Source organism: Thunnus albacares, chromosome 24 (genome assembly GCF_914725855.1).
Source record: "Thunnus albacares chromosome 24, fThuAlb1.1, whole genome shotgun sequence".
NCBI lineage: Eukaryota > Metazoa > Chordata > Actinopteri > Scombriformes > Scombridae > Thunnus > Thunnus albacares.
This window is the reverse complement of record NC_058129.1, coordinates 2,837,114-2,846,421: the sequence shown is the minus strand read 5'-3', so window position 1 is coordinate 2,846,421 and position 9,308 is coordinate 2,837,114. Positions and strand designations below refer to the sequence as shown.

Below are 9,308 nucleotides of genomic sequence, written 5' to 3'. Positions count from 1 at the left end.
TGGGACTCCCGCGCACAGTTCTGCACAGACACGGAGGAAAACAAGAGAGAGGATCCCTACGTTAAGCGCGGCGGACGGGCGCTTGTGGAGAAAAGTGAAAAAGCTTACAGCACCTGGTATTCCCAGGCGGTCTCCCGTCCAAGTACTAACCAGGCCCGACCCTGCTTGGCTTCCGAGATCAGACGTGTTCAGGGTGGTATGGCCGTAAGCTGTCCAAGGCACTACGCATGGGCCTCTTAGGGGTGGCGCTCGTCAGACGCGCCTCCAAGGCCCAGGCGGCAGCTGCGCCGGGAGCGTTCCCATCCGTTCCTCCCTCGGAGAAACACCAGAGAGTGGGACTCCCGCGCACAGTTCTGCACAGACACGGAGGAAAACAAGAGAGAGCGCGGCGGACGGGCGCTTGTGGAGAAAAGTGAAAAAGCTTACAGCACCTGGTATTCCCAGGCGGTCTCCCGTCCAAGTACTAACCAGGCCCGACCCTGCTTGGCTTCCGAGATCAGACGAGATCGGGCGTGTTCAAGGTGGTATGGCCGTAAGCTGTCCAAGGTACCACGCATGGGCCTCTTAGGGGTGGCGCTCGTCAGACGCGCCTCCAAGGCCCAGGCGGCAGCTGCGCCGGGAGCGTTCCCATCCGTTCCTCCCTCGGAGAAACACCAGAGAGTGGGACTCCCGCGCACAGTTCTGCACAGACACGGAGGAAAACAAGAGAGAGGATCCCTACGTTAAGCGCGGCGGACGGGCGCTTGTGGAGAAAAGTGAAAAAGCTTACAGCACCTGGTATTCCCAGGCGGTCTCCCGTCCAAGTACTAACCAGGCCCGACCCTGCTTGGCTTCCGAGATCAGACGAGATCGGGCGTGTTCAGGGTGGTATGGCCGTAAGCTGGCCAAGGTACCACGCATGGGCCTCTTAGGGGTGGCGCTCGTCAGACGCGCCTCCAAGGCCCAGGCGGCAGCTGCGCCGGGAGCGTTCCCATCCGTTCCTCCCTCGGAGAAACACCAGAGAGTGGGACTCCCGCGCACAGTTCTGCACAGACACGGAGGAAAACAAGAGAGAGCGCGGCGGACGGGCGCTTGTGGAGAAAAGTGAAAAAGCTTACAGCACCTGGTATTCCCAGGCGGTCTCCCGTCCAAGTACTAACCAGGCCCGACCCTGCTTGGCTTCCGAGATCAGACGAGATCGGGCGTGTTCAGGGTGGTATGGCCGTAAGCTGTCCAAGGTACCACGCATGGGCCTCTTAGGGGTGGCGCTCGTCAGACGCGCCTCCAAGGCCCAGGCGGCAGCTGCGCCGGGAGCGTTCCCATCCGTTCCTCCCTCGGAGAAACACCAGAGAGTGGGACTCCCGCGCACAGTTCTGCACAGACACGGAGGAAAACAAGAGAGAGGATCCCTACGTTAAGCGCGGCGGACGGGCGCTTGTGGAGAAAAGTGAAAAAGCTTACAGCACCTGGTATTCCCAGGCGGTCTCCCGTCCAAGTACTAACCAGGCGCGACCCTGCTTGGCTTCCGAGATCAGACGAGATCGGGCGTGTTCAGGGTGGTATGGCCGTAAGCTGTCCAAGGTACCATGCATGGGCCTCTTAGGGGTGGCGCTCGTCAGACGCGCCTCCAAGGCCCAGGCGGCAGCTGCGCCGGGAGCGTTCCCATCCGTTCCTCCCTCGGAGAAACACCAGAGAGTGGGACTCCCGCGCACAGTTCTGCACAGACACGGAGGAAAACAAGAGAGAGGATCCCTACGTTAAGCGCGGCGGACGGGCGCTTGTGGAGAAAAGTGAAAAAGCTTACAGCACCTGGTATTCCCAGGCGGTCTCCCGTTCAAGTACTAACCAGGCCCGACCCTGCTTGGCTTCCGAGATCAGACGAGATCGGGCGTGTTCAGGGTGGTATGGCCGTAAGCTGTCCAAGGTACCACGCATGGGCCTCTTAGGGGTGGCGCTCGTCAGACGCGCCTCCAAGGCCCAGGCGGCAGCTGCGCCGGGAGCGTTCCCATCCGTTCCTCCCTCGGAGAAACACCAGAGAGTGGGACTCCCGCGCACAGTTCTGCACAGACACGGAGGAAAACAAGAGAGAGGATCCCTACGTTAAGCGCGGCGGACGAGCGCTTATGGAGAAAAGTGAAAAAGCTTACAGCACCTGGTATTCCCAGGCGGTCTCCCGTCCAAGTACTAACCAGGCCCGACCCTGCTTGGCTTCCGAGATCAGACGAGATCGGGCGTGTTCAGGGTGGTATGGCCGTAAGCTGTCCAAGGTACCACGCATGGGCCTCTTAGGGGTGGCGCTCGTCAGACGCGCCTCCAAGGCCCAGGCGGCAGCTGCGCCGGGAGCGTTCCCATCCGTTCCTCCCTCGGAGAAACACCAGAGAGTGGGACTCCCGCGCACAGTTCTGCACAGACACGGAGGAAAACAAGAGAGAGCGCGGCGGACGGGCGCTTGTGGAAAAAAGTGAAAAAGCTTACAGCACCTGGTATTCCCAGGCGGTCTCCCGTCCAAGTACTAACCAGGCCCGACCCTGCTTGGCTTCCGAGATCAGACGAGATCGGGCGTGTTCAAGGTGGTATGGCCGTAAGCTGTCCAAGGTACCACGCATGGGCCTCTTAGGTGTGGCGCTCGTCAGACGCGCCTCCAAGGCCCAGGCGGCAGCTGCGCCGGGAGCGTTCCCATCCGTTCCTCCCTCGGAGAAACACCAGAGAGTGGGACTCCCGCGCACAGTTCTGCACAGACACGGAGGAAAACAAGAGAGAGGATCCCTACGTTAAGCGCGGCGGACGGGCGCTTGTGGAGAAAAGTGAAAAAGCTTACAGCACCTGGTATTCCCAGGCGGTCTCCCGTCCAAGTACTAACCAGGCCCGACCCTGCTTGGCTTCCGAGATCAGACGAGATCGGGCGTGTTCAGGGTGGTATGGCCGTAAGCTGTCCAAGGTACCACGCATGGGCCTCTTAGGGGTGGCGCTTGTCAGACGCGCCTCCAAGGCCCAGGCGGCAGCTGCGCCGGGAGCGTTCCCATCCGTTCCTCCCTCGGAGAAACACCAGAGAGTGGGACTCCCGCGCACAGTTCTGCACAGACACGGAGGAAAACAAGAGAGAGCGCGGCGGACGGGCGCTTGTGGAGAAAAGTGAAAAAGCTTACAGCACCTGGTATTCCCAGGCGGTCTCCCGTCCAAGTACTAACCAGGCCCGACCCTGCTTGGCTTCCGAGATCAGACGAGATCGGGCGTGTTCAGGGTGGTATGGCCGTAAGCTGTCCAAGATACCACGCATGGGCCTCTTAGGGGTGGCGCTCGTCAGACGCGCCTCCAAGGCCCAGGCGGCAGCTGCGCCGGGAGCGTTCCCATCCGTTCCTCCCTCGGAGAAACACCAGAGAGTGGGACTCCCGCGCACAGTTCTGCACAGACACGGAGGAAAACAAGAGAGAGCGCGGCGGACGGGCGCTTGTGGAGAAAAGTGAAAAAGCTTACAGCACCTGGTATTCCCAGGCGGTCTCCCGTCCAAGTACTAACCAGGCCCGACCCTGCTTGGCTTCCGAGATCAGACGAGATCGGGCGTGTTCAGGGTGGTATGGCCGTAAGCTGTCCAAGGTACCACGCATGGGCCTCTTAGGGGTGGCGCTCGTCAGACGCGCCTCCAAGGCCCAGGCGGCAGCTGCGCCGGGAGCGTTCCCATCCGTTCCTCCCTCGGAGAAACACCAGAGAGTGGGACTCCCGCGCACAGTTCTGCACAGACACGGAGGAAAACAAGAGAGAGGATCCCTACGTTAAGCGCGGCGGACGGGCGCTTGTGGAGAAAAGTGAAAAAGCTTACAGCACCTGGTATTCCCAGGCGGTCTCCCGTCCAAGTACTAACCAGGCCCGACCCTGCTTGGCTTCCGAGATCAGACGAGATCGGGCGTGTTCAGGGTGGTATGGCCGTAAGCTGTCCAAAGTACCACGCATGGGCCTCTTAGGGGTGGCGCTCGTCAGACGCGCCTCCAAGGCCCAGGCGGCAGCTGCGCCGGGAGCGTTCCCATCCGTTCCTCCCTCGGAGAAACACCAGAGAGTGGGACTCCCGCGCACAGTTCTGCACAGACACGGAGGAAAACAAGAGAGAGGATCCCTACGTTAAGCGCGGCGGACGGGCGCTTGTGGAGAAAAGTGAAAAAGCTTACAGCACCTGGTATTCCCAGGCGGTCTCCCGTCCAAGTACTAACCAGGCCCGACCCTGCTTGGTTTCCGAGATCAGACGAGATCGGGCGTGTTCAGGGTGGTATGGCCGTAAGCTGTCCAAGGTACCACGCATGGGCCTCTTAGGGGTGGCGCTCGTCAGACGCGCCTCCAAGGCCCAGGCGGCAGCTGCGCCGGGAGCGTTCCCATCCGTTCCTCCCTCGGAGAAACACCAGAGAGTGGGACTCCCGCGCACAGTTCTGCACAGACACGGAGGAAAACAAGAGAGAGGATCCCTACGTTAAGCGCGGCGGACGGGCGCTTGTGGAGAAAAGTGAAAAAGCTTACAGCACCTGGTATTCCCAGGCGGTCTCCCGTCCAAGTACTAACCAGGCCCGACCCTGCTTGGCTTCCGAGATCAGACGAGATCGGGCGTGTTCAGGGTGGTATGGCCGTAAGCTGGCCAAGGTACCACGCATGGGCCTCTTAGGGGTGGCGCTCGTCAGACGCGCCTCCAAGGCCCAGGCGGCAGCTGCGCCGGGAGCGTTCCCATCCGTTCCTCCCTCGGAGAAACACCAGAGAGTGGGACTCCCGCGCACAGTTCTGCACAGACACGGAGGAAAACAAGAGAGAGGATCCCTACGTTAAGCGCGGCGGACGGGCGCTTGTGGAGAAAAGTGAAAAAGCTTACAGCACCTGGTATTCCCAGGCGGTCTCCCGTCCAAGTACTAACCAGGCCCGACCCTGCTTGGCTTCCGAGATCAGACGAGATCGGGCGTGTTCAGGGTGGTATGGCCGTAAGCTGTCCAAGGTACCACGCATGGGCCTCTTAGGGGTGGCGCTCGTCAGACGCGCCTCCAAGGCCCAGGCGGCAGCTGCGCCGGGAGCGTTCCCATCCGTTCCTCCCTCGGAGAAACACCAGAGAGTGGGACTCCCGCGCACAGTTCTGCACAGACACGGAGGAAAACAAGAGAGAGCGCGGCGGACGGGCGCTTGTGGAGAAAAGTGAAAAAGCTTACAGCACCTGGTATTCCCAGGCGGTCTCCCGTCCAAGTACTAACCAGGCCCGACCCTGCTTGGCTTCCGAGATCAGACGAGATCGGGCGTGTTCAGGGTGGTATGGCCGTAAGCTGTCCAAGGTACCACGCATGGGCCTCTTAGGGGTGGCGCTCGTCAGACGCGCCTCCAAGGCCCAGGCGGCAGCTGCGCCGGGAGCGTTCCCATCCGTTCCTCCCTCGGAGAAACACCAGAGAGTGGGACTCCCGCGCACAGTTCTGCACAGACACGGAGGAAAACAAGAGAGAGGATCCCTACGTTAAGCGCGGCGGACGGGCGCTTGTGGAGAAAAGTGAAAAAGCTTACAGCACCTGGTATTCCCAGGCGGTCTCCCGTCCAAGTACTAACCAGGCGCGACCCTGCTTGGCTTCCGAGATCAGACGAGATCGGGCGTGCTCAGGGTGGTATGGCCGTAAGCTCTCCAAGGTACCACGCATGGGCCTCTTAGGGGTGGCGCTCGTCAGACGCGCCTCCAAGGCCCAGGCGGCAGCTGCGCCGGGAGCGTTCCCATCCGTTCCTCCCTCGGAGAAACACCAGAGAGTGGGACTCCCGCGCACAGTTCTGCACAGACACGGAGGAAAACAAGAGAGAGCGCGGCGGACGGGCGCTTGTGGAGAAAAGTGAAAAAGCTTACAGCACCTGGTATTCCCAGGCGGTCTCCCGTCCAAGTACTAACCAGGCCCGACGCTGCTTGGCTTCCGAGATCAGACAAGATCGGGCGTGTTCAGGGTGGTATGGCCGTAAGCTGTCCAAGGTACCACGCATGGGCCTTCTAGGGGTGGCGCTCGTCAGACGCGCCTCCAAGGCCCAGGCGGCAGCTGCGCCGGGAGCGTTCCCATCCGTTCCTCCCTCGGAGAAACACCAGAGAGTGGGACTCCCGCGCACAGTTCTGCACAGACACGGAGGAAAACAAGAGAGCGCGGCGGACGGGCGCTTGTGGAGAAAAGTGAAAAAGCTTACAGCACCTGGTATTCCCAGGCGGTCTCCCGTCCAAGTACTAACCAGGCCCGACGCTGCTTGGCTTCCGAGATCAGACAAGATCGGGCGTGTTCAGGGTGGTATGGCCGTAAGCTGTCCAAGGTACCACGCATGGGCCTCTTAGGGGTGGCGCTCGTCAGACGCGCCTCCAAGGCCCAGGCGGCAGCTGCGCTGGGAGCGTTCCCATCCGTTCCTCCCTCGGAGAAACACCAGAGAGTGGGACTCCCGCGCACAGTTCTGCACAGACACGGAGGAAAACAAGAGAGAGCGCGGCGGACGGGCGCTTGTGGAGAAAAGTGAAAAAGCTTACAGCACCTGGTATTCCCAGGCGGTCTCCCGTCCAAGTACTAACCAGGCCCGACCCTGCTTGGCTTCCGAGATCAGACGAGATCGGGCGTGTTCAGGGTGGTATGGCCGTAAGCTGTCCAAGGTACCACGCATGGGCCTCTTAGGGGTGGCGCTCGTCAGACGCGCCTCCAAGGCCCAGGCGGCAGCTGCGCCGGGAGCGTTCCCATCCGTTCCTCCCTCGGAGAAACACCAGAGAGTGGGACTCCCGCGCACAGTTCTGCACAGACACGGAGGAAAACAAGAGAGAGCGCGGCGGACGGGCGCTTGTGGAGAAAAGTGAAAAAGCTTACAGCACCTGGTATTCCCAGGCGGTCTCCCGTCCAAGTACTAACCAGGCCCGACCCTGCTTGGCTTCCGAGATCAGACGAGATCGGGCGTGTTCAGGGTGGTATGGCCGTAAGCTGTCCAAGGTACCACGCATGGGCCTCTTAGGGGTGGCGCTCGTCAGACGCGCCTCCAAGGCCCAGGCGGCAGCTGCGCCGGGAGCGTTCCCATCCGTTCCTCCCTCGGAGAAACACCAGAGAGTGGGACTCCCGCGCACAGTTCTGCACAGACACGGAGGAAAACAAGAGAGAGGATCCCTACGTTAAGCGCGGCGGACGGGCGCTTGTGGAGAAAAGTGAAAAAGCTTACAGCACCTGGTATTCCCAGGCGGTCTCCCGTCCAAGTACTAACCAGGCCCGACCCTGCTTGGCTTCCGAGATCAGACGTGTTCAGGGTGGTATGGCCGTAAGCTGTCCAAGGCACTACGCATGGGCCTCTTAGGGGTGGCGCTCGTCAGACGCGCCTCCAAGGCCCAGGCGGCAGCTGCGCTGGGAGCGTTCCCATCCGTTCCTCCCTCGGAGAAACACCAGAGAGTGGGACTCCCGCGCACAGTTCTGCACAGACACGGAGGAAAACAAGAGAGAGGATCCCTACGTTAAGCGCGGCGGACGAGCGCTTATGGAGAAAAGTGAAAAAGCTTACAGCACCTGGTATTCCCAGGCGGTCTCCCGTCCAAGTACTAACCCGGCCCGACCCTGCTTGGCTTCCGAGATCAGACGAGATCGGGCATGTTCAGGGTGGTATGGCCGTAAGCTGTCCAAGGTACCACGCATGGGCCTCTTAGGGGTGGCGCTCGTCAGACGCGCCTCCAAGGCCCAGGCGGCAGCGGCGCCGGGAGCGTTCCCATCCGTTCCTCCCTCGGAGAAACACCAGAGAGTGGGACTCCCGCGCACAGTTCTGCACAGACACGGAGGAAAACAAGAGAGAGCGCGGCGGACGGGCGCTTGTGGAAAAAAGTGAAAAAGCTTACAGCACCTGGTATTCCCAGGCGGTCTCCCGTCCAAGTACTAACCAGGCCCGACCCTGCTTGGCTTCCGAGATCAGATGAGATCGGGCGTGTTCAAGGTGGTATGGCCGTAAGCTGTCCAAGGTACCACGCATGGGCCTCTTAGGTGTGGCGCTCGTCAGACGCGCCTCCAAGGCCCAGGCGGCAGCTGCGCCGGGAGCGTTCCCATCCGTTCCTCCCTCGGAGAAACACCAGAGAGTGGGACTCCCGCGCACAGTTCTGCACAGACACGGAGGAAAACAAGAGAGAGCGCGGCGGACGGGCGCTTGTGGAGAAAAGTGAAAAAGCTTACAGCACCTGGTATTCCCAGGCGGTCTCCCGTCCAAGTACTAACCAGGACCGACCATGCTTGGCTTCCGAGAACAGACGAGATCGGGCGTGTTCAGGGTGGTATGGCCGTAAGCTGAAGGTACCACGCATGGGCCTCTTAGGGGTGGCGCTCGTCAGACGCGCCTCCAAGGCCCAGGCGGCAGCTGCGCCGGGAGCGTTCCCATCCGTTCCTCCCTCGGAGAAACACCAGAGAGTGGGACTCCCGCGCACAGTTCTGCACAGACACGGAGGAAAACAAGAGAGAGCGCGGCGTACGGGCGCTTGTGGAAAAAAGTGAAAAAGCTTACAGCACCTGGTATTCCCAGGCGGTCTCCCGTCCAAGTACTAACCAGGACCGACCATGCTTGGCTTCCGAGAACAGACGAGATCGGGCGTGTTCAGGGTGGTATGGCCGTAAGCTGTCCAAGGTACCACGCATGGGCCTCTTAGGGGTGGCGCTCGTCAGACGCGCCTCCAAGGCCCAGGCGGCAGCTGCGCCGGGAGCGTTCCCATCCGTTCCTCCCTCGGAGAAACACCAGAGAGTGGGACTCCCGCGCACAGTTCTGCACAGACACGGAGGAAAACAAGAGAGAGGATCCCTACGTTAAGCGCGGCGGACGGGCGCTTGTGGAGAAAAGTGAAAATGCTTACAGCACCTGGTATTCCCAGGCGGTCTCCCGTCCAAGTACTAACCAGGCCCGACCCTGCTTGGCTTCCGAGATCAGACGAGATCGGGCGTGTTCAGGGTGGTATGGCCGTAAGCTGTCCAAGGTACCACGCATGGGCCTCTTAGGGGTGGCGCTCGTCAGACGCGCCTCCAAGGCCCAGGCGGCAGCTGCGCCGGGAGCGTTCCCATCCGTTCCTCCCTCGGAGAAACACCAGAGAGTGGGACTCCCGCGCACAGTTCTGCACAGACACGGAGGAAAACAAGAGAGAGGATCCCTACGTTAAGCGCGGCGGACGGGCGCTTGTGGAGAAAAGTGAAAAAGCTTACAGCACCTGGTATTCCCAGGCGGTCTCCCGTCCAAGTACTAACCAGGCCCGACCCTGCTTGGCTTCCGAGATCAGACGTGTTCAGGGTGGTATGGCCGTAAGCTGTCCAAGGCACTACGCATGGGCCTCTTAGGGGTGGCGCTCGTCAGACGCGCCTCCA

The 9,308-nt window shown here is 61.2% G+C and overlaps 25 non-coding genes and 3 pseudogenes across 25 annotated transcripts; all 28 read right to left on the bottom strand.

Annotated features, from left to right (window-relative positions):
• Positions 1-101: 101 nt before the first annotated feature.
• LOC122978177 lies at positions 102-210 on the bottom strand (annotated as a pseudogene).
• Positions 211-419: 209 nt separating this feature from the next.
• On the bottom strand, positions 420-538 carry LOC122977811. The gene has a single exon (XR_006402027.1). It is a non-coding gene; the product is annotated as a 5S ribosomal RNA (ribosomal RNA).
• Positions 539-762: 224 nt separating this feature from the next.
• Positions 763-881, bottom strand: LOC122977425. Its single transcript, XR_006401656.1, has one exon. It is a non-coding gene; the product is annotated as a 5S ribosomal RNA (ribosomal RNA).
• Positions 882-1,090: 209 nt separating this feature from the next.
• Positions 1,091-1,209, bottom strand: LOC122977424. Its single transcript, XR_006401655.1, has one exon. It is a non-coding gene; the product is annotated as a 5S ribosomal RNA (ribosomal RNA).
• A 224-nt stretch (positions 1,210-1,433) lies between these two features.
• Positions 1,434-1,552, bottom strand: LOC122978088. The gene has a single exon (XR_006402297.1). It is a non-coding gene; the product is annotated as a 5S ribosomal RNA (ribosomal RNA).
• Positions 1,553-1,776: 224 nt separating this feature from the next.
• Positions 1,777-1,895, bottom strand: LOC122977824. The gene has a single exon (XR_006402039.1). It is a non-coding gene; the product is annotated as a 5S ribosomal RNA (ribosomal RNA).
• A 224-nt stretch (positions 1,896-2,119) lies between these two features.
• On the bottom strand, positions 2,120-2,238 carry LOC122977423. The gene has a single exon (XR_006401654.1). It is a non-coding gene; the product is annotated as a 5S ribosomal RNA (ribosomal RNA).
• A 209-nt stretch (positions 2,239-2,447) lies between these two features.
• On the bottom strand, positions 2,448-2,566 carry LOC122977810. The gene has a single exon (XR_006402026.1). It is a non-coding gene; the product is annotated as a 5S ribosomal RNA (ribosomal RNA).
• Positions 2,567-2,790: 224 nt separating this feature from the next.
• On the bottom strand, positions 2,791-2,909 carry LOC122977422. The gene has a single exon (XR_006401653.1). It is a non-coding gene; the product is annotated as a 5S ribosomal RNA (ribosomal RNA).
• A 209-nt stretch (positions 2,910-3,118) lies between these two features.
• Positions 3,119-3,237, bottom strand: LOC122977421. Its single transcript, XR_006401652.1, has one exon. It is a non-coding gene; the product is annotated as a 5S ribosomal RNA (ribosomal RNA).
• A 209-nt stretch (positions 3,238-3,446) lies between these two features.
• Positions 3,447-3,565, bottom strand: LOC122977420. Its single transcript, XR_006401651.1, has one exon. It is a non-coding gene; the product is annotated as a 5S ribosomal RNA (ribosomal RNA).
• A 224-nt stretch (positions 3,566-3,789) lies between these two features.
• Positions 3,790-3,908, bottom strand: LOC122977419. Its single transcript, XR_006401650.1, has one exon. It is a non-coding gene; the product is annotated as a 5S ribosomal RNA (ribosomal RNA).
• Positions 3,909-4,132: 224 nt separating this feature from the next.
• Positions 4,133-4,251, bottom strand: LOC122978023. Its single transcript, XR_006402233.1, has one exon. It is a non-coding gene; the product is annotated as a 5S ribosomal RNA (ribosomal RNA).
• A 224-nt stretch (positions 4,252-4,475) lies between these two features.
• Positions 4,476-4,594, bottom strand: LOC122977418. The gene has a single exon (XR_006401649.1). It is a non-coding gene; the product is annotated as a 5S ribosomal RNA (ribosomal RNA).
• Positions 4,595-4,818: 224 nt separating this feature from the next.
• Positions 4,819-4,937, bottom strand: LOC122977417. Its single transcript, XR_006401648.1, has one exon. It is a non-coding gene; the product is annotated as a 5S ribosomal RNA (ribosomal RNA).
• Positions 4,938-5,146: 209 nt separating this feature from the next.
• Positions 5,147-5,265, bottom strand: LOC122977415. Its single transcript, XR_006401647.1, has one exon. It is a non-coding gene; the product is annotated as a 5S ribosomal RNA (ribosomal RNA).
• Positions 5,266-5,489: 224 nt separating this feature from the next.
• On the bottom strand, positions 5,490-5,608 carry LOC122978120. Its single transcript, XR_006402327.1, has one exon. It is a non-coding gene; the product is annotated as a 5S ribosomal RNA (ribosomal RNA).
• Positions 5,609-5,817: 209 nt separating this feature from the next.
• LOC122978127 lies at positions 5,818-5,936 on the bottom strand. The gene has a single exon (XR_006402333.1). It is a non-coding gene; the product is annotated as a 5S ribosomal RNA (ribosomal RNA).
• A 207-nt stretch (positions 5,937-6,143) lies between these two features.
• Positions 6,144-6,262, bottom strand: LOC122978126. Its single transcript, XR_006402332.1, has one exon. It is a non-coding gene; the product is annotated as a 5S ribosomal RNA (ribosomal RNA).
• Positions 6,263-6,471: 209 nt separating this feature from the next.
• Positions 6,472-6,590, bottom strand: LOC122977413. Its single transcript, XR_006401645.1, has one exon. It is a non-coding gene; the product is annotated as a 5S ribosomal RNA (ribosomal RNA).
• A 209-nt stretch (positions 6,591-6,799) lies between these two features.
• LOC122977412 lies at positions 6,800-6,918 on the bottom strand. The gene has a single exon (XR_006401644.1). It is a non-coding gene; the product is annotated as a 5S ribosomal RNA (ribosomal RNA).
• A 224-nt stretch (positions 6,919-7,142) lies between these two features.
• LOC122978176 lies at positions 7,143-7,251 on the bottom strand (annotated as a pseudogene).
• A 224-nt stretch (positions 7,252-7,475) lies between these two features.
• Positions 7,476-7,594, bottom strand: LOC122977833. The gene has a single exon (XR_006402048.1). It is a non-coding gene; the product is annotated as a 5S ribosomal RNA (ribosomal RNA).
• Positions 7,595-7,803: 209 nt separating this feature from the next.
• Positions 7,804-7,922, bottom strand: LOC122977745. The gene has a single exon (XR_006401962.1). It is a non-coding gene; the product is annotated as a 5S ribosomal RNA (ribosomal RNA).
• Positions 7,923-8,131: 209 nt separating this feature from the next.
• LOC122978145 lies at positions 8,132-8,250 on the bottom strand. Its single transcript, XR_006402350.1, has one exon. It is a non-coding gene; the product is annotated as a 5S ribosomal RNA (ribosomal RNA).
• A 206-nt stretch (positions 8,251-8,456) lies between these two features.
• LOC122978144 lies at positions 8,457-8,575 on the bottom strand. Its single transcript, XR_006402349.1, has one exon. It is a non-coding gene; the product is annotated as a 5S ribosomal RNA (ribosomal RNA).
• A 224-nt stretch (positions 8,576-8,799) lies between these two features.
• LOC122977750 lies at positions 8,800-8,918 on the bottom strand. The gene has a single exon (XR_006401967.1). It is a non-coding gene; the product is annotated as a 5S ribosomal RNA (ribosomal RNA).
• Positions 8,919-9,142: 224 nt separating this feature from the next.
• On the bottom strand, positions 9,143-9,251 carry LOC122978175 (annotated as a pseudogene).
• Positions 9,252-9,308: the final 57 nt, after the last annotated feature.